Consider the following 27239-nt stretch of genomic DNA (forward strand, 5'->3'; position numbering starts at 1 on the left):
TGCTCGTTCTTTCTGACTATACGTGTGTGTTTTTGTTCAAGGGGATGGGGGTGTCCCTGCTGGAAGCATCCCCTTTTTTGTTATTTTCTTGCCCCATGGGTACCTATGCAGAAGTGAGGGAAAATTTGTAAGCAACAGCAACCCTACAGGGGACATTTTTCACGAGTTCCGAGCAGTGTATCAAAGTGCTCCCGCGTGTTGAAACCTCTTACAAATCAACTTACGAAATTTATCTCGTTGGGAAAACTAAACTTATATCTATATGGGCATGTATAAAATTGGGAGAACGTTTTAAATCGGAATTTTCGCATTCACCAAGAGCAGTAGACTCCCAGTTGCACAAATAATGACGTGCATTAGCTAACCGACCTGTTGGAGCGCAGCCACTCGGTGAGATTCGCTAAAACGCATTGATAAATTACATTTCACCACTTAAATTTGGTCAGCGAGCGGTTATGTCTCACTGTTCTTAAAAACATTAGAGTTGCTTGCCCCCAACTTTCTCCGCAATTTCTTCTTTGGAGAAGGCTACTGCTAACAGCCAGAGCATATATGGAAGGTCGGTTTAATGGTCAAGAGTGGCAAAACATTTTGACTTGTACGTACACCGTTGACATAAATATAAGACCTTTCTCTGTGCAATTCTTCAGTAAGTCGCTCTAGTCAATAAGGAAATCCTGCGGGTGGACAGAAGCCAGAAAATTATCACTATAACAATATTTAGTGAAGTGACACATACTACAATATGCTTTAGTAGTGATAAATTGCTGCAGCTGATAATTTGTCTTTTCCTTGCTGCAACACTATTTTCTACTTGCCGTACATTTTTGGTTTCAAACACCCCACCACGGTTCTTACTTTTTTGTTCCAAAAAACACGCCATTACATTGATTGCAGTGTTGTGCTGCATTCACAATATTGTAACACGAAACGCTGTAGCTAGATTGGCCTTAGGCCTATTCACCTTGCGTGAGGTGGATTAAATATTCATTGTTGCGTTTACGGTCTGAATTTTCATTAAACATCGTACGTCTACTCCCTCCTTCTTGGATACCATGTGTGCATAGACACTATTTGCGCGTTTATCAAAACCACCTCTAAACATTCGATGAGTCAGCGAGAGAAATGTAGATGCTGGACATTTATTAATATTGTGCGTTCGGGAAGCTACAAGCGTAGTGACGATCATCCAGAACAGAAGATTACAGCTGCTGCGCTGCTGCTCGCAGAGCCCTGAGACCGTAATGTTCGAGGACCACAGCCCAGTAGTGTCGTGCCACTTGAGAAAACAAAACTCCAATCACCGAAGATGCGGTGGACACAGCGGCGCCCAGGCCTTCTAGCCTGACCATGAATTTCTCCATCCACACAGGACGCAACTCCTTCGCACGAAGCAGGACACCGCTATGGTCTTCGCTTTTTTCCACCTCGAAGACGACGATGAACCTGCGGCAATAGAATCGAATCCCTCACGTGCCGAACTCTACCAAATTATGTTCGCTTTGTCGCTATGAGCGCGAAGGGTTCTGCATTCGTGTAATGTCTAGGTGCGAGTGAACTACAGGAGAGCCCCGGTCGGAGTAATTTAATTAAGAGGTGACATTAAGCATGTACAGAGACGCAAATAAGGTAGTGACATTGTTTTCTCGCCGTGCGTTTGAGTGGATGTAAGCCATAATGTGTGTTTGTGCCCCAGGTAAACCTAAGTGCGGTCCAAGGCAGTAGCGTAATTCGGAATACTTTTCTGGGGGTGGTATACGACCCGGAAAAAACAAGGATAGCCTTCTCGCAAACATCAATTCATTTTTATTTTAGTATACAATTTTTGTATTTTGTTTTTACATATTAATATATCGGTGCACAACGTGAAATGCATTGAGGAAAACAGCCCAAATGCGCAGGGAACAGAAGGGAGAATGTGGCGCTCAAAAAACTTTCGGGGGAGAGGGGTGATGGGTTCTCATACCCCAACAACCCCTGGCTACGCTTCTGGTCCAGCGAAATTGCCGAAATACACACGGCGAAGAGGCAGGCGGGAAATGATTGCGACCTGTCGTAAGTGGTGAAACAAAATTCTCAGCTTATATTGGGTTCGTGTTACGTTAGAGCAAAACAATTCCGCAAGACTGTTATCCACAAGGGGGGGTGGGTGAGCCGCATGGACGAAGTAAACCATTGTTAATTGCAGCAAAGCCAAGATGAAAGACGTGACAGACAAGGACACGCAGTTGTTATGATTGCAGGTAACATCCTTATTTTGTTGTGACTGCCTATAACGGTGTTCATCACGGAGTACCAACTAGCTTGTACACATACATTTTGATGCACGGGACAAGTTCCACGTCCCTGATATCGGTCGCGGCTGCTTTGTAATGCGTGAAACGCCGTGGGGTCAAATGTCCTATAACTGGGCCTAAATGATTTATTTAGAATAGCATGAACACCTGTATTTGAAAGTATGACGAGTTGTGCAAGTTTAGTTGATTAGCGGATGCGCCATATTGAATGATATATTAACACTACGGAGAGCCTGGTGTAGGTCTGTGCTATAATGGGAACGAGGACGCATACTTCCGGGTACATTTGCAGCGCGAGCGGCCCGACGAGTGGTAATTCTCGATTTTCAAAAACAGTGGCTTTGCTATACAACGTTAAATCATAAGCATTAGAGTTTGCAGATTTCCTGTAGAATATAAATGGACGATTACAAAGTATTTATTAATCTTCGTCGTCATCCTTTTGGTGGGAGACGGTTTCATTGCTGTCAGTTGAAGGGCATGAAGGAACAACGGCCCTACATACAGTATTTTTATCCTAACATTGTGTTGAAAATTGCGAAAAAATAGTCCAAATAACCGTGGTCCTCGGCGAGTGCGCTGCGCTCTGTTTTTCTGTACGACCTCATATCGGGATGTCGAAGAATTCACCGTTGTATTAGCCCCTCGAAGTCCTGGACCACAGTTACATTCACCAATTCTCAGCATTCCGAGAACGCTTCTTGTCGGGGACAGGGATTCCAACGATGATCAAGGTACTTCAACGTGAACCAATGTAAATGAGCCATCAGCGCGAAGTAGTCGGAGGCCATGGACTGCAGCATTCAAAATTTCGTGCTGTATTCTAGTCGAGGCCATCAAGTGGAGAATGCGAATAAGTTAACTGACACCTTATCGAACATTACTTGACTGCAGGAAGTGTACTCGGGTGCCGTAAGCGTAGAAATGTGGTAGCATGTTTGAAATCTTGAGGCCTCCGCTAAATATAATGAGAGCGACGCATGCAGACAGACAAGGACAAAGTATAAATTGACGCAAACCTTCCGTCCAAAAGGCGCGTCCTGAGAATAGCTTCGGATGCGCAGGATTTCAACGGAGCAGCAATCTCCATTTGGTGGTGCACCTTGAATTCCACGTTCACTCTGGCGGTAGCGTTGCTGCCACTTCGATTTCATGCACAATGAACAGCATCGAGCAACACATCATGAAGTATACAACATGCGGCTTTAAATTAGTGGTGAAAATTTCTCATTTGCTGGCCGAGGTATTCGAATAAGCGTTTGTAAGACAATGGGCAACAGGAAAAGGTAATATAGAACAGTACGTATAAATTGTTGCGGATGTTTTTTTAATAAGGCGACCGCACAACCGGCCTTTGCTTCTTCAAAAAATGTCTGCCAGTACCGGTCATCCACGGTATTTAGACAAACGTCATCTTTTTTTTCTAGTGCGCGTATACAACGAGTCAGGCTATACAAATTACCTCGTACTGTTATGGTTACCCGAAAGTTTCCGCCTCAAAGCTTCAGGGCGCAAAAATAAACCCACAATAGAGCAGCTCATTGAAACTCTTGTCAGCGAATAAAAATTACGACCGCATCATCGGCCACACCTGGGATTGATATTGTTAAGTGGAGGAGGACATTATTTCAATGTTTGTATGAGCTACACCTAGCTTAACTGCGGAAGGAAAGTGCTGCGCGAGTATTCGTGACCAGCGGTCGGGGCTACAGCAATTTCTTTCGATGGCTTCTCCATTAGAGCGCGTCCTATTTTTACGCGTTGAAATATTTTACCCAAAAACGCGAACTCGTCTCTTTCTTTATAAGGTGCCACTTCGCTTTGACAATTTGACTTCCATTATAAATGTAAGCGTCATTTTAATCGCTTTTTAAATCGGGAAATAAATTAAAAACTTGAAAAGTGACATAGTTATCGTGACACAGTTGAACATTCAGAGTAGGTATATGTATACCAGAATGACAATTGAGCAGATGTCACATTGAGAAAATATTTCGTGCTAACAGCCCCTCCTATAAATATCTTCCGAAATACTCAAAAAGCAAGTTGTACATAGAAATTGAAATTAGGGAAGGAATCTGAAGCCACAAGTACTAATGATCAGAACGAACTCGACAAAAGTATTTAAAATGTGCCTAAGTGGTGTGTAGAATCGGGAATGGAGTTAAATTTGGAAAAAAGTGTATATCTTTGTGCGACACGAATGAAAAACTCCATTGAACACGTCCATAACTTAGGATCGTCTTCACTCACCCAGGTTCACAGCTATAAGTACCTAGGCGTTACACCAAAAACATATCATGGAACTTGCACATAAATAATGTTTGCTCGTCTGCCTTCCATAAATTATGCTTCTTAAGATATAAGCTCCGAAATTCCCTTCCAAACGTTAAGCTTCTTAGTTATTTTTCTTTCGTTAGGCCGAAGCTGGAATATGCCAGTATTTTGTTGGACCCCCATACCACACAAAACATTAAAAACTTGAAAGGATTCAGCGGAAGGCCATTCGGTTTATTTATTATAGGTTTTTACGAACGAACTACCCCAAAGACCTAATGCTAGTTAATAATATTCCTTCAGGATCGTAGAAAGAAGTCCCGCCTTGATTTTCTGCCTCTTTTTTATAATCGCAAACTTGCCCTTGATCAAACTCCTTTTCTTTATCTCTTAAAAACAAGACCGACAAAGCATCACCAACCAAACGCACTAACTCCGTACTTCACAAAACGGATACGTTGAAATTTTCGTTTTTCCCACGCACCATTTCAGACTGGAACCAGGTAACCGCATGAAGACCTTCAGATACTGGGGGCGTTGTTTTTTGTGTATGTTTTATTGTATTGCTCTTTGCATTCTACTATGCCCTCGTGCTTGGACTGAAGTGTGGCCCACAGTATGTATTAAATAAATAAAATTAATAAATAAATATTACGGTAGGTGACAGGTATAGACTCTAATGTCCAGCCATTATCAATGGAATTTAACGGCCGTAACTTGACTCCAGTAGTGAAGTTGTGGGCACGTGTTGCATGGACGAGCCCCATTGTTAGTGAACTATCTGACAGACTTACACAATTTAATTAGAGTAATGTCGTTACCTTGGATTGCAATATACCAGGTAAGGTTTTACACTGTCCATTTGCTTGAATCCACGCAGGTACGTCCGGCCCAAGAACAACCCACGGAATATTTGGACCTCCTTCTCATCCGTGATTTCGAGTTCGCCAGGCATGTTTTCCAGAAGAGCAGCTAGGGCACGGTCTATATGTGAAGTACGCACGCTGCAGGACCCTGTCACACCACAGGAATTTGAAAGAACTAAAGTAATCAGTAAAACGCTACAAACGACAGACAGTATCCTGCATAAATAACCCACAAAGTGCCGGAGAACAGATGCGCCAAGATTGCAAAATCGGCACGCGATCCATGTAATCGGAAAGAAGAAGAGGAAGAAAACTTAATTTTCTCAAGGATCCCCTAGTCCGGAGCGCCCAGAGGGGGATCGGTCCCCACTATGGACGCATTTTGTTCTCCAAATTCTCTCCCAACATAAAAAAGCTTAACATTACTAATTACAGTACTAAAAAGGGTCCGGACCATTAGTGCATTCGTCAAACAATATATATATATATATATATATATATATATATATATATATATATATATATATATATATATATATATATATATATATATATATATATATATATATATATATACGATAGAAAAGTCAAACTGAAAAACATAACAACATTTATTCTAACGTTTCGACCAGGGGCCAGTCTTTTTCAAAGATTAAATTTTCAAATCTTTGAAAAAGACCGGCCCCCGGTCGAAACGTTGGAATAAATGTTGTTATGTTTTTCAGTTTGACTTCCCTATCGTACAGCTAACCTCATAGCCAGTACCCTTTTCTCTAACTTTATATAACTTTATATAACTTTATATATATATATATATCAAAGTTGCAGTCCTTATTGCCAGTGCTGTTTGGCGTTTTAACAGCGTTTTATAGTGCCAAATGAGGTATGATTGCCTTTTTTTATGCAGGAATAAATATTAGAAAATTCAAGTCGAGAAAAAATGCGCCGTTTTCTTCCGGAAGCGGGAATCGAACCCTAAATCTCCGCATAACGCGTGCGGTGCTCTACCATTGAGCTAGTTCCGCGGCGACTCCCCTCTCGACTATACCACGGGGTTTTGTATTTACGACTGCACAGAGCCCGGTCAACTAGCGCCGCCCCTCGACCACCGCGGGAAGACGTAGAACGTCTTTTCCCAGCGGCCGCACGTAAGACGTGGTCGGAAGTCGGGGATAGCCTAAGGCATTTCAGACTGCTGAAGCCAGAACCCTCGTAATGCATTTTGTAGAACAGAGACGTACGGGACGAGGGATTCCGTAAGGACACATATCAAAGTTGCAGTCCTTATTGCCAGTGCTGTTTTGCGTTTTAACAGTGTTTTATAGTGCCGAATGAGGTATGATTGCCTTTTTTTTTATGCAGGAATAACTAATAGAAAATTCAAGTCGAGAAAAAATGCGCCGTTTTTTTCCGGAAGCGGGAATCGAACCCACAACCTCCGCATAACGCGTGCGGTGCTCTACCATTGAGCTAGTTCCGCGGTGACTCCCCTCTCGACTATACCACGGGGTTTTGTATTTACGACTGCTCAGAGCCCGGTCATCTAGCGCCGCCCCTCGACCACCGCGGGAAGACATAGAACGTCTTTTCCCAGCGGCCGCACGTAAGACGTGGTCGGAAGTCGGGGATAGCCAAAGGCATTTCAGACTGCTGAAGCCAGAACGCTCGTAATGCATTTTGTAGAACAGAGACGTACAAGACGAGGGATTCCGTAAGGACACATATCAAAGTTGCAGTCCTTATTGCCAGTGCTGTTTGGCGTTTTAACAGTGTTTTATAGTGCCGAATGAGGAATGATTGCCTTTTTTTTATGCAGGAATAACTAATAGAAAATTCAAGTCGAGAAAAAATGCGCCGTTTTTTTCCGGAAGCGGGAATCGAACCCACAACCTCCGCATAACGCGTGCGGTGCTCTACCATTGAGCTAGTTCCGCGGCGACTCCCCTCTCGACTATACCACGGGGTTTTGTATTTACGACTGACTGCTCAGAGCCCGGTCAACTAGCGCCGCCCCTCGACCACCGCGGGAAGACGTAGAACGTCTATTCCCAGCGGCCGCACGTAAGACGTGGTCGGAAGTCGGGGATAGCCAAAGGCATTTCAGACTGCTGAAGCCAGAACCCTCGTAATGCATTTTATAGAACGGAGACGTACGGGACGAGGGATTCCGTAAGGACACATATCAAAGTTTCAGTCCTTATTGCCAGTGCTGTTTGGCGTTTTAACAGTGTTTTATAGTGCCGAATGAGGTATGATTGCCTTTTTTTTATGCAGGAATAACTAATAGAAAATTTAAGTCGAGAAAAAATGCGCCGTTTTTTTCCGGAAGCGGGAATCGAACCCACAACCTCCGCATAACGCGTGCGGTGCTCTACCATTGAGCTAGTTCCGCGGCGACTCCCCTCTCGACTATACCACGGGGTTTTGTATTTACGACTGCTCAGAGCCCGGTCAACTAGCGCCGCCCCTCGACCACCGCGGGAAGACGTAGAACGTCTTTTCCCAGCGGCCGCACGTAAGACGTGGTCGGAAGTCGGGGATAGCCAAAGGCATTTCAGACTGCTGAAGTCAGAACCCTCGTAATGCATTTTGTAGAAAAGAGACGTACGAGACGAGGGATTCCGTAAGGACACATATCAAAGTTGCAGTCCTTATTGCCAGTGCTGTTTGGCGTTTTAACAGTGTTTTATAGTGCCGAATGAGGTATGATTGCCTTTTTTTTATGCAGGAATAAATAATAGAAAATTCAAGTCGAGAAAAAATGCGCCGTTTTTTTCCGGAAGCGGGAATCGAACCCACAACCTCCGCATAACGCGTGCGGTGCTCTACCATTGAGCTAGTTCCGCGGCGACTCCCCTCTCGACTATACCACGGGGTTTTGTATTTACGACTGACTGCTCAGAGCCCGGTCAACTAGCGCCGCCCCTCGACCACCGCGGGAAGACGTAGAGCGTCTTTTCCCAGCGGCCGCACGTAAGACGTGGTCGGAAGTCGGGGATAGCCAAAGGCATTTCAGACTGCTGAAGCCAGAACCCTCGTAATGCATTTTGTAGAACAGAGACGTACGGGACGAGGGATTCCGTAAGGACACATATCAAAGTTGCAGTCCTTATTGCCAGTGCTGTTTGGCGTTTTAACAGTGTTTTATAGTGCCGAATGAGGTATGATTGCCTTTTTTTTATGCAGGAATAACTAATAGAAAATTCAAGTCGAGAAAAAATGCGCCGTTTTTTTCCGGAAGCGGAATCGAACCCACAACCTCCGCATAACGCGTGCGGTGCTCTACCATTGAGCTAGTTCCGCGGCGACTCCCCTCTCGACTATACCACGGGGTTTTGTATTTACGACTGCTCAGAGCCCGGTCAACTAGCGCCGCCCCTCGACCACCGCGGGAAGACGTAGAACGTCTTTTCCCAGCGGCCGCACGTAAGACGTGGTCGGAAGTCGGGGATAGCCAAAGGCATTTCAGACTGCTGAAGCCAGAACCCTCGTAATGCATTTTGTAGAAAAGAGACGTACGAGACGAGGGATTCCGTAAGGACACATATCAAAGTTGCAGTCCTTATTGCCAGTGCTGTTTGTCGTTTTAACAGTGTTTTATAGTGCCGAATGAGGTATGATTGCCTTTTTTTTATGCAGGAATAAATAATAGAAAATTCAAGTCGAGAAAAAATGCGCCGTTTTTTTCCGGAAGCGGGAATCGAACCCACAACCTCCGCATAACGCGTGCGGTGCTCTACCATTGAGCTAGTTCCGCGGCGACTCCCCTCTCGACTATACCACGGTGTTTTGTATTTACGACTGCTGAGAGCCCGGTCAACTAGCGCCGCCCCTCGTGCGGCCGCTGGGAAAAGACGTTCTACGTCTTCCCGCGGTGGTCGAGGGGCGGCGCTAGTTGACCGGGCTCTGAGCAGTCGTAAATACAAAACGCCGTGGTATAGTCGAGAAGGGAGTCGCCGCGGAACTAGCTCAATGGTAGAGCACCGCACGCGTTATGCGGAGGTTGTGGGTTCGATTCCCGCTTCCGGAAAAAAAACGGTGCATTTTTTCTCGACTTGAATTTTCTATTATTTATTCCTGCATAAAAAAAAGGCAATCATACCTCATTCGGCACTATAAAACACTGTTAAAACGCCAAACAGCACTGGCAATAAGGGCTGCAACTTTGATATGTGTCCTTACGGAATCCCTCGTCCCGTACGTCTCTGTTCTACAAAATGCATTACGAGGGTTCTGGCTTCAGCAGTCTGAAATGCCTTTGGCTATCCCCGACTTCCGACCACGTCTTACGTGCGGCCGCTGGGAAAAGACGTTCTACGTCTTCCCGCGGTGGTCGAGGGGCGGCGTAGTTGACCGGGCTCTGAGCAGTCGTAAATACAAAACCCCGTGGTATAGTCGAGAGGGGAGTCGCCGCGGAACTAGCTCAATGGTAGAGTACCGCACGCGTTATGCGGAGATTGTGGGTTCGATTCCCGCTTCCGGAAAAAACCGGCGCATTTTTTCTCGACTTGAATTTTCTATTATTTATTCCTGCATAAAAAAAAGGCAATCATACCTCATTCGGCACTATAAAACACTGTTAAAAGGCCAAACAGCACTGGCAATAAGGACTGCAACTTTGATATGTGTATTTACGGAATCCCTCGTCCCATACGTCTCTGTTCTACAATATATATATATATATATATATATATATATATATATATATATATATATATATATATATATATATATATATATAGCGAATCAGGAATGAGAAATGAGGGGCTCGGTGAAATAAGACAGAAAATAAGGGTTGGCAGTCAAGAAAACCTCGGAAAGCAAAGCGGAGGTTGTGGTGGGTCATAGAAATAGATGAAGAATTTTTTGAGTCAGAAAGAAAGCGGTGAAAAAATGCCCATCGGGTAGTATCCGAACCCACGACCTCCAGAATACCGGTCTGGTGCGATAACAACTACGCAACCGGCGGGCTGTTTCCCCACCACTTTCTCGGGTATTTATGTTAAGGTATTGTTTGTTTCCCGCACTTGGGGGTGGTAGTCAGCGCCACTCGGACAATTCGGGGTGAAGGGGACCTTCTTTGTAACCCCAGGGCCGTGACTCGAGTGTCTACGACATGTCGAGAGTGGTCGAGCAGCGTTGAACCCTCTTATGCTACCTTTGGCACCAAGAGTGCCAGAACAGAGGCCCTCTTTAATCATGTAGCAAATCAGAAATGGGAAATGAGGGGCTCGGTGAAATAAGACAGAAAATAAGGGTTGGCAATCAAGAAAACCTCGGAAAGCAAAGGGGAGGTTGTGGTGGTTCATAGAAATAGATGAAAAATTTTTTGAGTCAGAAAGAAAGTGGTGAAAAAATGCCCGCTTGGTGGGATCCGAACCCACGACCTCCAGAATACCGGTCCAGAATGCATAAGTACCTGAGAAAGTGGTGGGGAAACAGCCCCGCCAGTATCGTAGTGGTAATCGCACCACACCGGTATTCTGGAGGTCGTGGGTTCAGATCCCGGCTGGCGGGCATTTTTTCACGACTTTCTTTCTGACTCGAAAAATTCTTCATCTATTTCTAACGGGACGGGAAGCATAAGAAAGCTTCCCGTCAGTTACCCGCGCATGACAGGCTGTAGACGTTCGAGTCACGCTCCGGGGGTTGAAAAGAAGGTCCCCTTCTCCCCGTGTAGTCAAAGTGGCGCTGGCTACCACCCTCAAGCGTCAGATACATTTCTAGTAAATATAAATAGCCCAGAAAGTGAAGGAGAACACAGTCGCCCAGATAGCCGAATTGGTAAGGCATTCGAGATCTAATCGAAAGGCCTGGGTTCCGTTCCTCACTCTGGGCGTGTGTTTTTCTTTCTTTCTTTAAAAAAAAAGTTCAATCAATCAATAAATCAAAGTTTTATTTCCACGAATGTTTTTACACAGGTGAAAAAAGCGGACGGCGAAAAAGCTGCAACAATACAGCTTGACAGGGCACCGTCCGCCGACGCGGCAATGACAGCAATGACGACACAGCAATTTACGGTCACTTACGACGTACATTGAAAAAACGATTATACAAATAATTAAAACAGTGAAAATCTACAAGTAAACACCTACAAAAACATATCCAATATGCGGGCATCATTAACAGTCATAATGTAAACGTCCTGTCTGTGCAAGTGATTTAGTGTATTTGGAAGTGTATGCTTGAGCAGCTGCTGTCCATAATGAGTCCGTGATGATGGAATCTTCCAAGGTGGCTTATATCGGTGTGAATATACATTTACGGTTTCCTCTAAATGTGCTAGGTGCAGAAAAGTGTCTATTTTGCCTCGCTTAGCAGATCTATATGTGCGGATAAGTTTATATTGATATATGTATTCGGCCTTTACTATTTGGTGTTTTGAAAATAAGTCCTTAGTGTGTGCTAGAAAAGGAACAATCTCGATTGCCCGAATGGCTTTCTTTTGCAGTACTGTTACTCTATTTAGGTTTTTCAAGATGGTATTGAAACAGCGCCTGGTATAAAAGTCGCTTGATGCCAGTGGGTAGGAAATGACGACACCTATTTATGATTCCGGCGGCCTTTTGCGCTATCGAGCAGAGCAATTTCACGTGCTCGTTCCACGACATGTTCTCGTTAAAAATGATCCCAAGGGTCTTTACACACTTTACAATACTAATTTTAAATGGGCCTAAAAGCATACTGTGGGGTACAACCACTGTCGTGCCTAAAGGGCGGAAAAGTACACCTTTAGTTTTTGATTCGTTAAGAGTTAAGTAGTTTTTGTGGGACCATTCTTGTATTTTGTAACATATAGAACATGATATAGGTATTATAGCCTCTATATTTTTCCCAGAAACAAATACAGTGCAGTCGTCAGCATATATGATAAATTTACAATTTGTCTGTATGCGCGTAATATCATTTATGTAGAATAAAACAAGAATAGGCTGCCTTGTGGCACACCAGTCTTAATGGGCTTAATTTGTGATTTATGGTTATTTATTTCTACGTATTGTAAACGTGTCCGCAAATAAGACTGCACGAGATCGAGAGATACACCGCGAAAACCGTAGTTTTCTAATTTAGTAAGAAGTACTGCATGATTAACACGATCAAACGCTTTACTGAAATCTAGATAAATACCTAGTGTAAGTAGTCTTTTTTCAAAATTTCCTAGGATAGTGTCCTTTTGCACTAATAGAGCACTTTCAGTAGAGCGTTTCTTTCTAAAGCCGAATTGGCAGTCAGTTATAAGGTTGTGTTTCTGGGAGAAGACTTCTATTTGATTACAAATAATTTTCTCAAGGCATTTAGAAAAAATTGGTAGTACTGAGATTGGGCGATAATTATTAAGTTCATTCTTTTCCCCTCCCTTATGTATTACGCTTACTTTTGCTGTTTGCATGCGTTCTGGAAAAACACCGGTTGAGAGTGCAGCATTATAAATGTGTGTCAACACTTCCGCTATTAGATCTAAAACATGCTTAACCGGTTTAATTTGTAGACCGTCAGCATCGATGCTGCGACTGTTTTTAAATTTACTGGTGGTATCTATAACTTCACGCATACACGTGGGTTGAAGAAAAATAGTGTTAGGCAGGGATCCAATGTTTTCAGTGGTTTGGTTTCTGTCACTATCATATCCGAGTTCTACGAAGAAATCATTAAATTTGTTCGCGAGATCATTTCCACTGAGTACGTTATCATCTACCTTGAGACTATCTATTGCAGAACAGCCAGATTTTTTGTTCCGTAGTTCATTTAGCTTTTTCCAAACAATATCACTTCGCCTCAGACAATCTTCATCAAAAATACGGTTGTAGTACTCACGTTTTATGTTTTCTTTTTCTTTATTAAGGTTGTTTCTAAACGACTTGTATTCCGCCCACTTGTTTAAGTCACGAGTTTTCACAAATGAATGGTATAGCTTGTTTTTCTTCGCGATTTGCTTTCTTAGGTACCCAGTAATCCACGGCTTTCGCGACTTTCTAGATGGTCGGTATGTTAGAATTGGAAAAGACGCGAAGTAATGGGATTTAAAAATCTCGATAAAGTGGTCGTAAGCGCTATTTGCGTCAGTTGACGTAAAGACATCGGTCCAGTTGGTTGCAGCAATGCGCTTTCTAAAATCTTCCAGTGTATTTGGGTTTATCAGGCGATAAGTAAATTCTTCGGCACTTTTGCGCGTGGGTCTGTCTTGTCGGTCAGTGAAAAAGAATATGGGCATGTGGTCACTGATTTCGGTGCTTAAGATTCCTGACGTAGTGTTTTCCGTGGCGTTGTTTGTGATAAATACGTCAAGTAATGATGCTGTTGGCGACGTGATGACATTACTAAAACCATGGCTTTGGATTATTGATAAAAGCTCTGTGGCAGGGGGTGTGTTTTTTAATAGATCAATGTTTAAATCACCGCCGACTGTAAGTCGGAATTTTTTTTCATTTGCGTAGGACAATAAGCAGTCAAAGAATTCGAGAAAAACAGGAAGGCTACCACAGGGCGGGCGATATAAAACAGCAAATAGGTTTTTGTTGGCTTGTATACATAAAACTTCGTAATCTGCAGTGATAACACTATATTCATTTACTATTTCACATAACGGGAGCCTAGACTGAATTGAAACCCCACCTCCTCTACCTGCCTGGCGGTTCAGGCAGAAGTGAGTGTATTCAGGCAGCAAAAAATAATCTTGGTCGTTTTTGTACCATGTTTCGGTGAACATTATTACATCAAACTTTGTGTTACATGAATCTAAAAGTTGTGTGACATCGTCCCGTTTTTGCCGCAGTGAACGTGCGTTCATGTGAAATGTTAACTTCATGAACCGTAATAATAAAAAAAAGAGCATAACCACACCCCTACGCCTCCTTTGGCGTTGTAGACTGCCGACCTATCTATCTGTATTTCCTCGACGAGCCCCTCATTTCCTAACTACATTATTCTGTGAAAGCCTAGCGAGGGTGTCGGTTCTGGTAGCCTTGATGCCTCGGTAGCATAAGAGGGCTTACCGTCAATTACCCGCTCATGACAGGCTGTAGACGTTCGAGTCACGTCCCGGGGGTTGAAAAGAAGGTCCCCTTCTCCCCGTGTAGTCAGAGTGGCGCTGGCTACCACCCTAAAGGGTCCGATACAGTTGTAGTAAATATAAATACCCCAGAAAGTGACGGAGAACACAGTCGCCCAGATAGCCGAATTGGTAAGGCACTCGAGATCTAATCGAAAGGCGTGGGTTCGGTCCCCACTCTGGGCGTGTGTTTTTCTTTCTTTGTTTCTTCCGTATACTTAAAAATGTTACCTTCATGAACCGTACTAATAAAAAAAGAGCCTAACCATACCCCTATGCCTCCTTTGGCGTTGTAGACTGCCGACCTATCTTTCTGTATTTCCTCAACGAGCCTCTCATTTCCTTACTACATATATACATTTATATATATTGAGAGACTATATACATATATATATATATATATATATATATGTTTTGCCTTCGTCGTCGTCGTCGCCTCGGCGCGGTGGACACGCGCCGCTACAGGGCTCCCCCCCGTAGAGCCGGAGGCCGTTGTTGAAGACCACGTGACAGTTTTCGACGGTTGATGGTGCAAAGTTCTGGGCATGGTTGTAGAGACGGGGAAGGTCTGATTGGGTCGAAGAGAGGCGAGGTATGCAGGCTTTACGCGGTCAGCGGCGACGACGTCTTGGCGGCCGTTGATGTCGAGGGTGAAAGTCTTGGGGTGCCGCTCGATGACGCGGTATGGGCCATCGAAAGCGGGGGTGAGGGGTCGACGGGCAGCGTCGTGGCGCACGAACACGTGAGTGCAGGAAGAAAGGTCCTGGCTCACGAAGACGGAGTGGTCGCTGCATTGTCGAGGAAGGACAGGCCGGATTTGCTCGAAAAGGCGACGAAGGTCAGCCACGTAACCGGCGGGGTCCGAAGGACCATCGGCAGGTTACGTGGCTGACCTTCGTCAGCCACGTCAGCTTCGTCAGAGTTAACGTGAATTTCTTGACCTTTTTCAGTGTCTGCACGCGCATGTTGGCATTGTGCATTCATTTTCTGTGTCCTGTGTTTGTGCTTTAATATCTTTGTGTATTTACAACTAAACTCTTTTATAAAGACAGAGAGACAGAGACAGACATACCAAAACTTCCTGTACCTTATCAGTAATTTACACAGTCGCCGATACCGACCCATGTTGCGGCCAGAACTGGTTTACAGTTTCCATATATATATATATATATATATATATATATATATATATATATATATATATATATATATATATATATATATATATATATATATATATATATATATATATATATATATATATATATATATATATATATTTATATATATATATATATATATATACATATATATATGGAAACTGTAAACCAGTTCTGGCCGCAACATGGGTCGGTATCGGCGACTGTGCAAATTACTGATAAGGTACAGGAAGTTTTGGTATTTCTGTCTCTGTCTATCTGTCTTTATAAAAGAGTTTAGTTGTAAATACACAAAGATATTAAAGCACAAACACAGGACACAGAAAATGAATGCACAATGCCTAAATGCGCGTGCAGACACTGAAAAAGGTCAAGAAATTCACGTTAACTCTGTTCAGTAGGGGGAATGGTATTTTACAACTATGCAACCATTGCATAGCTATGTACAAAACGAGTTATGTACATAGGTATGCACATAGCAATATAGGCTATGCCATACTTTTCTGAAAGTTAGAGATACGGACCCTTTCTGTATACACAGAACGAAGCGTATGTATCATCTTTGTAAACGTTGTTCATCAAAAAAGTTAATATTGTAAATATTTGAGTTCGAAGTTCAATACATACCCTAATTTTACTGTGTTTTCCCAGATAGCTCTTTTTGTTTTCTAGCCCTTCACAAAATTAACTAAAAAAACGCCTACAACAGAATGTTTTATTCACAAAATAGAAACAAGGTTGACGCCCGAGGCTTCCGCCCGTGGCTCGAGCGCAGAAGTCTTCAGAGACCGAATAGGTGCCGCGCCATCATTGCGGGGCGAAATTGAACTCCGCAAACCTCAAATGGGTGCACAGAGGCCAGAGGGGAAGAACAGGACATGTGTGCGAATGAGGCAGAAGATGCAGTTACGTAGCAGAAGGGAGCAGAAGGCTGTCTCCTTTCAAGGATTTTTGCAGCGACGCGATTATCTGCGGTGCTAATTTTAGTTTCATAGAGCGCTTTCCAGATAGTTGCTTTTGCAACTGACCATCTACAGACTCCTTCCATGTACCTGTGAAGCTGCTGCTTGTTTTTTACCTGACATACCAATGAATCAGAAAAATATCGACTGTTTTTTCTGTTAACAAGGATTATGTAAAGGCTAGGGTAATCCATTTTGCTCCACAAAGGTTTTTCTCTTCTGTTATTTTATTTTCGTAATTTTTCAGGTAATGAAGTTCTTTAGGCTTTCTTGCGTCGTTGAACAAACGGGGAAGGGAATGTGCGATTTGTTACCCATCCTTTTCATACAGACACTGCGGCCAAAGGAGAAGTTTTGGTTTACCTGAACTTGAATAGTTTACACATGATATTACGAACCCTGCTAAGCTGCAAAAAACATTCTTTTCGCTGAAATAGGGCACCGAACGAACTTTACCTGTTTCTACAAAGGAGTATATACGGTTTGACGATGTGGTGATGAAATTTAGAAACCAGAGCTAAGTTTAGGCGTAATTACATACAGCGGCGTTAGGAAGGTTCGCATTCACAATTTCTAAGTCTAAAAAACACTACTTACCATTGCCGGAAAATTGTGCCTGTCCACACCATGCAACGGCTGACAGGATGAGGACGATTTTCCACGTCATTACAGATTAGGTACGCGACTGGAACAAGGGAAAGCCAAATGTAAGCGTTTTCAACAGTTAAATTAGGAGCAGTCGTCTTATGCATAAGACTATGAAGCTTGATTAAATATTCGGTCCTGATGTGAATAGGTTTTATAAAACCGATCCAACTGCGAGAGGTTAGGACGACGGCACTTTTCTGGTATTGTAAATGAGTTACTATTCACGTGCAGAAATATGAAGTTGCGCCACAAATGCGCCAAAATATTTTCGTGGAGCCCAATGAACTCCTAGCGCGGCTCTTTAATGGGTTACTATACGTTGGCCAGTCTAGAAGTACAACTCGGCCATGTGAACTGATCTTCCTCTAGTTTGTTGAATATTAGTGCCCAACTGTTGTGAAGCGCTTCTTTGTTAACATCACAGTTTTTAGTTTTTGGTTAAAGACAACCTCTCATAACAGCACGTCGCAAGCGCAGACGTGTACTCTATATTGAATATGAAGGGAAAGGAACGATGACTTGTTAACAAAAAATCGTGAGTACCTAATACGTGGGCAACCTGGAATGGCAACGGCCTAATTAGTGTCGCATCATGGTGGCGATGGGAGCAGTCATAGTTGATTATACCCAAGCAGCCCAACCACTTCCCGTCACTGACTAGCAGAGTCACTGGTAATTTTAATAATCACTCTGGCTAGTCTGTGAGCGGAAGCGGTTTGGCCTTTGGGGTAAAATTAAGACAGACTGATCAGTTTACAGTTGCGAAAAGACAACAGCTAGGATTGCTGTACTGGATGGGAGCCGTCTGTCTTGATTTTTACCCAAACGGCCAAACCGCTTCCACTCACTGAGCACGCAGAGTCATTATTAATAATTTACTATGACTCTGGCTCAGAAGAAGCGGTTCGGCTGGTTGGGTAAAATCAACTATGACTGCTTCCATCGCCGCCGTCATGCGACACTGATTAGACGGTTGCCGTGGGGTGCAACACACAGACGACCTGAAAGTCGACAAATAGAGTCCAATGTATGTTTGGCATCGGTAACGACGACTCGTGAAAATACCTTGCTGTGATTCCTACAAACTCTTGTATTACTACTTCCGACCAGCCTAAACGAGCGACGGAAAGGAGTATTAGATCTGGCGCCGCATTTGGTTGCCAACTAATGTGAACCGGCAGCGCCAATTTTCTTCCGTATACCACACTAACGCCGCTATTACAAGTTGGTAATTCCGCTTAAAGGGGTACTGACACAAAATTTTGAAGGCAAGATAACTTGGGAAATAGATTGGTGTGGACACATATACATCATCTGCAAAATATCAGCGGCGAATACAGCCTAGAACATATTTAAAATCAATTCTAAAGTGTGAGAAACGCCACCGAGCAGCCAGCAGAGGACCACGCGCAATCGACATCCCGTGGGTATTTTGTAAATAAACAACATTCACACACGTCACGAGTTTGTGTTTGCCGCTTCCGCACTGCCGGCGCTTTTCGCCGGCTCAGGGCGGAGCTTCTGCTCTCGAGAACGAACGACCCGATCGTTGGCGGCGTAGGCGCCGTGAATTCGTCAGCTCGTCGGGCAGCTTGCCGCGACCAAAGTTCTACAGCGATTCCAGGCACTCTGTTTCTATTACTTTTGATTTACATTGGACGCGAAAACGCGCCAGAGACACGAAAAGCCCACTGAGCGAGCCGCACGGTCGCTGTGCAGGCGCCGGCCACGGCCGCGATGTGGCCCAGGCCGGCGCCGGTAGCTCGAGTGGTAGCTTGTTACAGCTGCACGAAATCGCACCCAAGTCCCAACCACGGCAGTTCATATGAGAAAGGAGTTAATGATGCGATGGCGGGTTGCACTAAAAATTGTCATCTGCACCGCTTACAAGAGCGGCAATCGAGTATCCGCCGCAGTGCTAAGCCGAACACATCTGTAGGCGGACCTGTAGGCAGACCGCCCAGCTGCTCCCAGCGCGCGTCGTTCTCTAGCCGCGGCAGCATTTGCACTCGCAGCGCCTGCGTCACGTCCACGGTCGCTTTTTAGTTAAGTGGCTCACTAGATCCGTACGTGGGGGCATTGGCAGAAACTGCCGGCGACACGGATTCGACAGGGCTACGGCAGCTTTGCTCTGTGATATCCCTCCGACGGTCACGTGGTCAGCTTTGTTCACACAAAATCCATCGTTTCGCGGCATCCGCTAAAACCGAAACTGCGACTGGCCGCATTGAAAATGCCTCTAATTAAACAACTCTTGCACGCTGAAGCAAATGAGGTTTCTACAGGTGATAAGTAGGTCACTAGCTACTTATCGCAACACACACACAAAAAAAACAAGATGCAAAATTTTTGTGTCAGTGCCCCTTTAAGATAGTCGCGGGCTCTCTCGCCGATGGGGCAAAACTGGTTTCTAAGAATTCATAAATATTCAGGTAAATGTCGCCGTTAGTGGTAATAAAATATATATCAATAGTGAAACAAGAAAAACAGCTACAAAAAATATTAGTTACCGAAGAAATCAGCTTTCCCCAGTTCTGTTCCCCATGAAACGCCAACGCATCCCACACGAGGAAGCATTGGCGTCTGGTCACAGCGCTAACCTATGACAGCAGAGCTGATTTCTTCCACCGCCCCCCCCCCCCCCCGCCCCCCCCCGTTTAGAATTACCACGTGTAAAATTTGTGAAACGTAAATTTTGTAAAATAAATTCCGACTTGTAGGAAGGCCACAAGTAGCTCGCGCGCAAGCTATTTGTTGATTGCGAATTGAGTCAGAAGATGAAATACTGTCGCTTTGAATACCATGCAAACTGCGTGTATCACATTTTCTTATGTAAATGTTTCGACTGCGGTTGCACCCCCGCACAAGTTTTTAGTGGTCCCTAATTTCTTGTAGATATGCGATATTTGTGACACTACCCTTACATCCCTTGCAACTTGCTCGTACTGTCCCCATATATATACTGCTACAAATACTTATTGTATATGTATGTTCTGCAATACAGCGTAAGCACGGATTCGTGAAGACAACTGAGAGAGCGTTATATGTTTTCTTGTACGTATTTTTGCGAAGATTCCCACTCGCATCCCAACATGACGTTTTCTTGGTGTGACATGCTGAAGAGTATTTATGGGATGGTTTTGTTACGTATTTATGATGCCCTGCAGAAAACCGTGGGCATCCTCTGTATTTCACGCAGAAGAACAATACAAGGCCGGTGTGCTCATGCTGAATGAGCCGAATTTTTTGTACACTTGAGAAATCAAAAATTGTGGAAACATTTAATACATATCTTCAAATCTTATCGTGCAAAACCTTTTTTTGCACTTTGCCATATAAAAATAGGTTGACAGCTGCTGTAAACTGGACAAGTCAAGTTATTGTTAAATCGGTCGGGTCAGAAAGCAAGTGTTACGACAGCGCCAAAAGCGAAAAAAAATCGTGTTCTGGGCGTAGTGTTCAATAAAATGCTAAACTCACTGGTAAGGGTGGGAAATCACGGATTTTACTTGAGAAACGGGCAATATGATAACATTCAATTTAGTAATAATTAGATTGTAGCTGCTAGTGAAACTTGTGGCACCAATTAAAAAATAAACCCTTAATTGTTACCGCCAGGTTATTGAGATAGTACGTTTATACCGTCTAAAATTGCGATAGAAAAAAATGACCCGTATCGGCACACTACGCCGCAAATGTCGAAAACGATTGTTTTCGGACTGTCTGCCGTGTAAATGCATCGCTTCTCTTCCCCCTCTTCTCTCACGCTCTTTTGTTCCCGCATCGCTTCTCCCCCTAAAAACATGGTAAAAGTTCACTGAAGTTAATAAAACTTGCCCACATTTCACTACTCGGATGCCATCTATCGGAGCCTTATCTTCCTGCTTTTACTGAAATGTCACCACATGGTCCAGGCTATGTATGGCGCGAGCCTTTTATTGCAGTTTCTTTTATCGAAAGGTCGAAAGATCGATTTTTGTAGCCGTTTTCAAGCACACATCTATTTTAAAATAAAAGCAGAGCATCAATACTATTTTTGTTTTGTTGCTTTCTTCCAAATACGTCGAAAGTCTACTTTATGAAAGATAATGCTGATAAGCATAAAGTCTGTTTCCAGATACAGTTGTTTGCAAAGCTGGGCCTGTATAAACCGCTCATTTAAGAATTCCTTTACTTTTTGGACAAGCGACGGAATCGAGAGGCAAGCAGACATACAGACCGACAGGACCAATATTCCGTTTTACTAAGCCAAAGAATCACTATCGTCGCTAACAAATCCGGGACATGTATTCATGAAAGACCCCTTTACAGTGCTTAGGAACAAGACTCTGTTAAGCAGCTCAGATTATTTCTCTTGCATTGATCCTCCTCACTATTCTCTGTCATCATTTTCCCCTGCTTGGATCGTAACTTCTTGGTTCCGGCATTAAAAGTAATAATACTCTAAATGCGTTCGATTTCATGAGTAGCTTGTAATGTAGATAGGGTAAATAAGTAGGAAGTCCTGAAGTTGAGCAACCGTCTGGGGTACCTCCTTTGAAAGACTGATGAAGTAGAGAATACAATAAATTTCATAGAATTTCAAAATCTGTAAACAGATCTAAAAGGGCAAAATTGTGTTTCAGTCAAGAGTGAGCAAATAACAAATATTTATACTAAATTTTGGCAGAGAGAAGTATAATAAGGCATAAATATTGTAAACAGAATATGTACTTTAATAAGGTATTTAGGAGAATCTTGTAAGTATTATAATTAGAGGAAACAAATATACTCGTGATTTTAAAATGGTAGGAAGTTTATTCCAACACACCACGTTATTACCATAAAATAAGAAAACTGTAAATAATGCTGCATCATAACCGATAATGTACAAATTATGAAATCTAATTTTTGTTGGACAAACTTGTTAGAAGAATATTTCAGAGAAAAAAAAACTTCTAGGGGAATGACGGCTGAAATGTTACTATTCGTGCGGTTTTGCTTTTCAAGTGCTTTAAGTTGGTTAATGCGATCCATTCGTGTTTCGCCGCGATGAAAGACTACATTGATAGAGGCAGTGTATAATTGCGTCATAATTACGTGATACTTTAATAGGCACAAAAAACACTTTAAAACATTTTAATTTGATATTCAGAGAGCTCACAGAAAAATATCGTACAAAACTTCTTCCCCGTTTTTAAACCAGCGATTTGTACTTTATTGGCACTCGCGTATATCTGAAAACGGTAATTTTTATTGCGGCCACGGGGAAATTTTTGTCCACACATTTATATATTTTGGGAATTGTAAACCTGAACTGCACAGCTCAAAAATATGAATGTGACCGTTTTTTTAAGAACGCACAAGGAACTATATATCGCTCTCCTATTGGTATTAGTAGAAGTCGATTTCTTATAAGCCCTTACGCTGCATCTTGAATGCTTTTTCAAACACCTTCAGAACCTTGGATTAGTCCAACATGATTTACACTGGAAATTTCAATTGCAGTTACACCAAATTTTTTTTTCTGAAATAAGACCTAGTCGGATTAAAGACCTTGGCATCTTCTATAGATTCGAGAAACTTCCATTCATGGCGGAGGCGTTTGGATGGACATGCCCGAATTTACACATTATCGTTATGAAATCTGCAATGTAAGTTGTATTGCGCTCGACTTCCTGCCTGTTTCATAAAGTGCTAGAGCCCCTTTATAAAATTTTTGAACCACATAGCGCTAATAATATTACAGTTACAAATTAATTCTTTCTTTTCGGCGCAGTGCGGCCGCGCGTGATGAGTAACACGCAAGCAAAGCAAACGTAGCGAACTTCCGCAGAAGTGTGACCCTTTTGACCGATAGTTTGTCCGATAGGTTGACTATTAATCAGGCGCCTAGGCATATTTTTGGCAAAGTTAAAGCCAAAAGCCTAAACCTAAAGAAACAGTCACCGTACGTTCGTGCAGCTTTCATTCATTGCGGATGGGTTTGGACGAAGCTGCATGAATTTAGACATTTAGTCAGGACATGTTGCATTGTAAGCTCTAGTCCGTTCGCATTTGTCGTTCATAAAGTGCTAGAGCACCTGTGTACCAAATGTAAACCGTAGAACACCGATAGTTTCACATTTATAAATGTTTTATTTGTGTTCTGCGCCGGGGTGGTCGCGCGCGCTGTCATACTCAAGAAACAAACCTAGCGAACCTGCGCCACAGGGTGGGCTTTGAAACGCCATACTTGCGTTATCTGTTGCTGCTCCAATTGTTTGGCAAGTTAAATCAGCGGTCTAAGCGCACGTTTGGCAAAGTTACAGCCAAAAGCAGAAACGCCAGGAAACAGTCCCCGCGCGTTCAAGCAGCTTCCATTCAAGGCGGACACGAATTGATGGAGCTGCGGGAGCTGATCTTCAAACTAGCGAGCTGAGCGTCAGCTCAGAAGCTCTCAGCTTCTCTGGGCAAGCATGTCAGCTAACTCCTTCAAAACCACCCTTACAAAAAGCAAAACTGAGAATCGCTGACTCAGTATCACTTGAGGCGTGTGCGACAACATCGTCGGGGGGTCACTTATCTCTCTTTCTCGCTAGATTTCTTGCACTCTATGCCCAACCGATGCAAGTATGCAGTGCTGTCTGCTGCGGTAGTAACCATCATCTTGGACACGTGATACACTTCAAGGTGCGACCATGCTAGGAACGATTTTAAAGACATAAACACAGTCCCTCACCAGAGTTGGAACTGGACACCCTTTTGTAGTAGCTGGCTGGTGCCTCTCACGAATAACCAACTTAACTCTCGGCCCCAACTCCCCAGTAGCTGTAGAGCACCTGTCTACGGCAGCCGTCAGAACAGTGATACAGCAGAGGCTGCTAACAATCTGAGGGTCTGTGCAGGCTGCCGTACTACTACAGGAGCTCTGTGATATTAAGTGGGGTATTATAAGGTTATGCGAAGTTAGGACAGGAAAATGGTTTATGGAGCTCACTGGTTGGCGTATTTTATGCTACAGTGAATCCCAAGTGAAGAAAGAACATGGGGCGTGATTTTTTATCCAGAGAAGTAGCAGGAAACGTGGAGGAGGTTTTCATCATAAGTGAGAGAGTCGCAGCTACAAGCGATACAGATTAAACGTAGTACGTGCCTATGCGCCAAGAACCAGCTATGATGATGAAGCCGTGGATAGCTTCTACTAAGACGTCGAATCATCAATAAGGGAGTCAAAAACGCAGGTCACGATTGTGGTGGGAGACTAAAGTAAAGAGCGGGAAGAAACAAAGTTGAGAAAGGTCAGTGGGAAACTTCGGAATAGACAATTGCAACTGTCCAGGAAATACACTGGTGGGATTTGCAGGTAGAAATAACCTGAGGCTAAGGAACACATTCTCCTGCAAACGAAATTATAAAAAATTGACATAAAATGATGCCGATGGCACAACTGAATACGAAATTGTCTTCATTCTAAGTGAACAGCCGTGTATCGTGAAAAACGTAGACGTGGTAAATAAAATTCGGAGCAGCGATCACAGGATGCTTAGATGCAAGCCAAGGCTGAATATCAGAAGACAGATGAAGAAACTCCTAAAAACAAAGAAACTCGCATGTAATCGGTCACAGTTAAAAACAACTCTTCAAAAAAAAATTCTCGCTTTTGAACGACCACAACAGAATGACGTCAGTTGAGACAGGGTGAATGACAACCTAACACTGGCACTCAGTGAATAAGCAGCAGATGTGGGAGAAGCAACATATGAAGAACAAGCTGGAAAACTAAGAAAAAGAAGGAACTAAACGTAAGAACATGAGAGGGTAAAGTACGGTGGATCGGGTTGAATTAGCCGAGCTGTCATAACTGATTAGCAAAAGAAAAAAAAACCTAATTCGAGCATATACCATAACAGCGAATGAGAAAACGCTACAAATAGGGGAAAGCGTGAAAGCAACGAAGAGAAAGCAAAGAAAAGATGTTCGCTCTCAGAGACGAGCAGGGAAACATTACGTACAACGTGGACGATGTAATTACGGTAGCAGAAGTATTGCACAGGAGGCTGTATGCTAGCGGAGTTAGACGATGGGAAACTACTCAGAGTAAAAACTCAAATTGCAATGTCCCACTGGAAACTAACGAGGAAGTTGGAAATGCTCTTTTAGGCATTAAAATAGGAAAAGTTGCATGTGACGACGGCATAACCGTAGATCGTTTAGAGGAGGGAGAAAATAGTGTACCGCCAAAGCTTGCTGAACTATTTTCGGAATGCTTAAAGAGACAAAAAGAGCCCATAGCCTGGAAAAACCCCAGCATTGTTCTGATTCTTGAGATGGAAGATCCCAAGGACGTCAACAATTACAGACCCATTAGCCTACACTCCCCTGTTTACTAGCTGTTTACCAATGTTATAGTTCGCCACATAGGTCACAGCCTAGGTTCCAATTAACCTAGAGAACAGTCATGGTTTATGAAAGGTACTCAACTGTGTATCACACCCACGTCGTCAATCAAGTGATTGAAAAATCGGCTGAGTATACTAAGCCCTCTACATGGCAGTTTCAGATTACGAGAAATCGCTAGAATCTGCACACACCGCAAACGTTTAGAAGCTATAAAAGACGAGTAAATTGAGGAAACCTACATAAGCCTTTCAGAAGACGTATATAAGAGATGCACGGCAGGATTACCCTCCACATGCAAAGCGAGTTGTTCCCGACCAGAAAGGCAGAAGGACAGGGAGATGCCATCTATCCAAAGCTATTCACAACGCGTCTGAAGGGGTGATTTAGAAAGCTTTGCCTAGAAAACATAGGATTAAGCATAACTGCGGAATTCTTGATCCATCTGAAGTTTTCAGACGACGTAGTCTTGCTGGGTGAGACTGCAGAACACATGCAAACAATGCAAGAGGAACTACTATCAGAAAGCGTGCCTGCGAGGCTAAAATAAATATGAATAAATTTAAAGTAATAAGGAATAAGCCTGCCAAGAACGTTGTCTTCAGTGTAGGAAACGAAATACCTAAAGAAGTAGCAGAATACTGCTACCTCGTACAGATGGGTAGTGCTGACCGCAACCACGTAGAGAAATCCGGCGGAGAATATGTATGGGCTGGGAGCACTCGGCAAGCACGCCCAAATGATAAGTAAGCTGCCTCTGAGACTCAAAAGAAAAAAAGGTACAACCGGTGCATAATGCTGGTGATTACATACGGAGCGGAAACGTGTCACCTTACTGAACAACTAGAAAACATACTTAGGTGAGCTCAACAACTCACGGGACGAATAATGTTAGGCATAAAACTCCGGGACAAGAAACGAGCTATCTGGATTAGAGAACAAACAAGGGTTGACAGTATACTTCAAATTAGAACACGAAACGGACTTGGACTAACCATGTAGTGAGACGGACTGACAACCGGTGGACTATTCGGGTAACGCAATGAATACCAAGAGGTGGGTATAAGAGAAGGTAAAGGACGATAACAGGATGGAGCGATGGAATATGGAACTTCGGGGGGAAACTGTGGACGCGAGTTGCTCAGCAGAGTAGCGGTTAGAGGTCAATCGGAGAGTCCTTTTCCTGCAGTGGACCTGAGCAGGCTGATGATGATCCTAATTATGGCATTAAAGACAATTAAATCAAAACTAGAAGTAGCGTTCTCTCAGAAGAGCCATGGATGTTACAAAGAAACGCCGGAAAGAAACTGCTAAATTTTGAAATACTGCAAACACAGAATTCGTACCTTCAGGGAACTGCTGCTTTTTCGACACGTCTGCACTCGTCAAGCGGCAACCGAGTTATGCTGTGCATATAGGCTGCGAAACTATTTCTTTTATTTCTCTCTAAAGCTTAAAGTAATCCCGGAGGCAACAACCTCATTACTGAAAGAAAACATTAGACAGCCAGGAACGCCTTTAAGCAACTCGATTCTCAAGTGCGGAGCGGAAGTGTTTCCTCCAACCCATTAGGCACTTCCGATCAACGGCTGCCCGTGTAAATCTGATAAAGCTCCGCACTG

The 27239-nt window shown here is 43.5% G+C and overlaps 1 long non-coding RNA gene across 1 annotated transcript; it reads right to left on the bottom strand.

The window, feature by feature from the left end:
- Positions 1-3313: 3313 nt before the first annotated feature.
- On the bottom strand, positions 3314-27092 carry LOC144149442 (uncharacterized). Its single transcript, XR_013318309.1, has 4 exons — positions 26964-27092; positions 17209-17296; positions 5396-5588; positions 3314-3439 (listed from the first exon to the last, which is right to left on the bottom strand). It is a non-coding gene; the product is annotated as an uncharacterized LOC144149442 (long non-coding RNA).
- Positions 27093-27239: the final 147 nt, after the last annotated feature.

The sequence above is a fragment of the Haemaphysalis longicornis genome, unplaced genomic scaffold (assembly GCF_048455015.1).
Source record: "Haemaphysalis longicornis isolate Haplotype H1 unplaced genomic scaffold, Haemaphysalis longicornis Haplotype H1 scaffold_8, whole genome shotgun sequence".
Lineage (NCBI taxonomy): Eukaryota > Metazoa > Arthropoda > Arachnida > Ixodida > Ixodidae > Haemaphysalis > Haemaphysalis longicornis.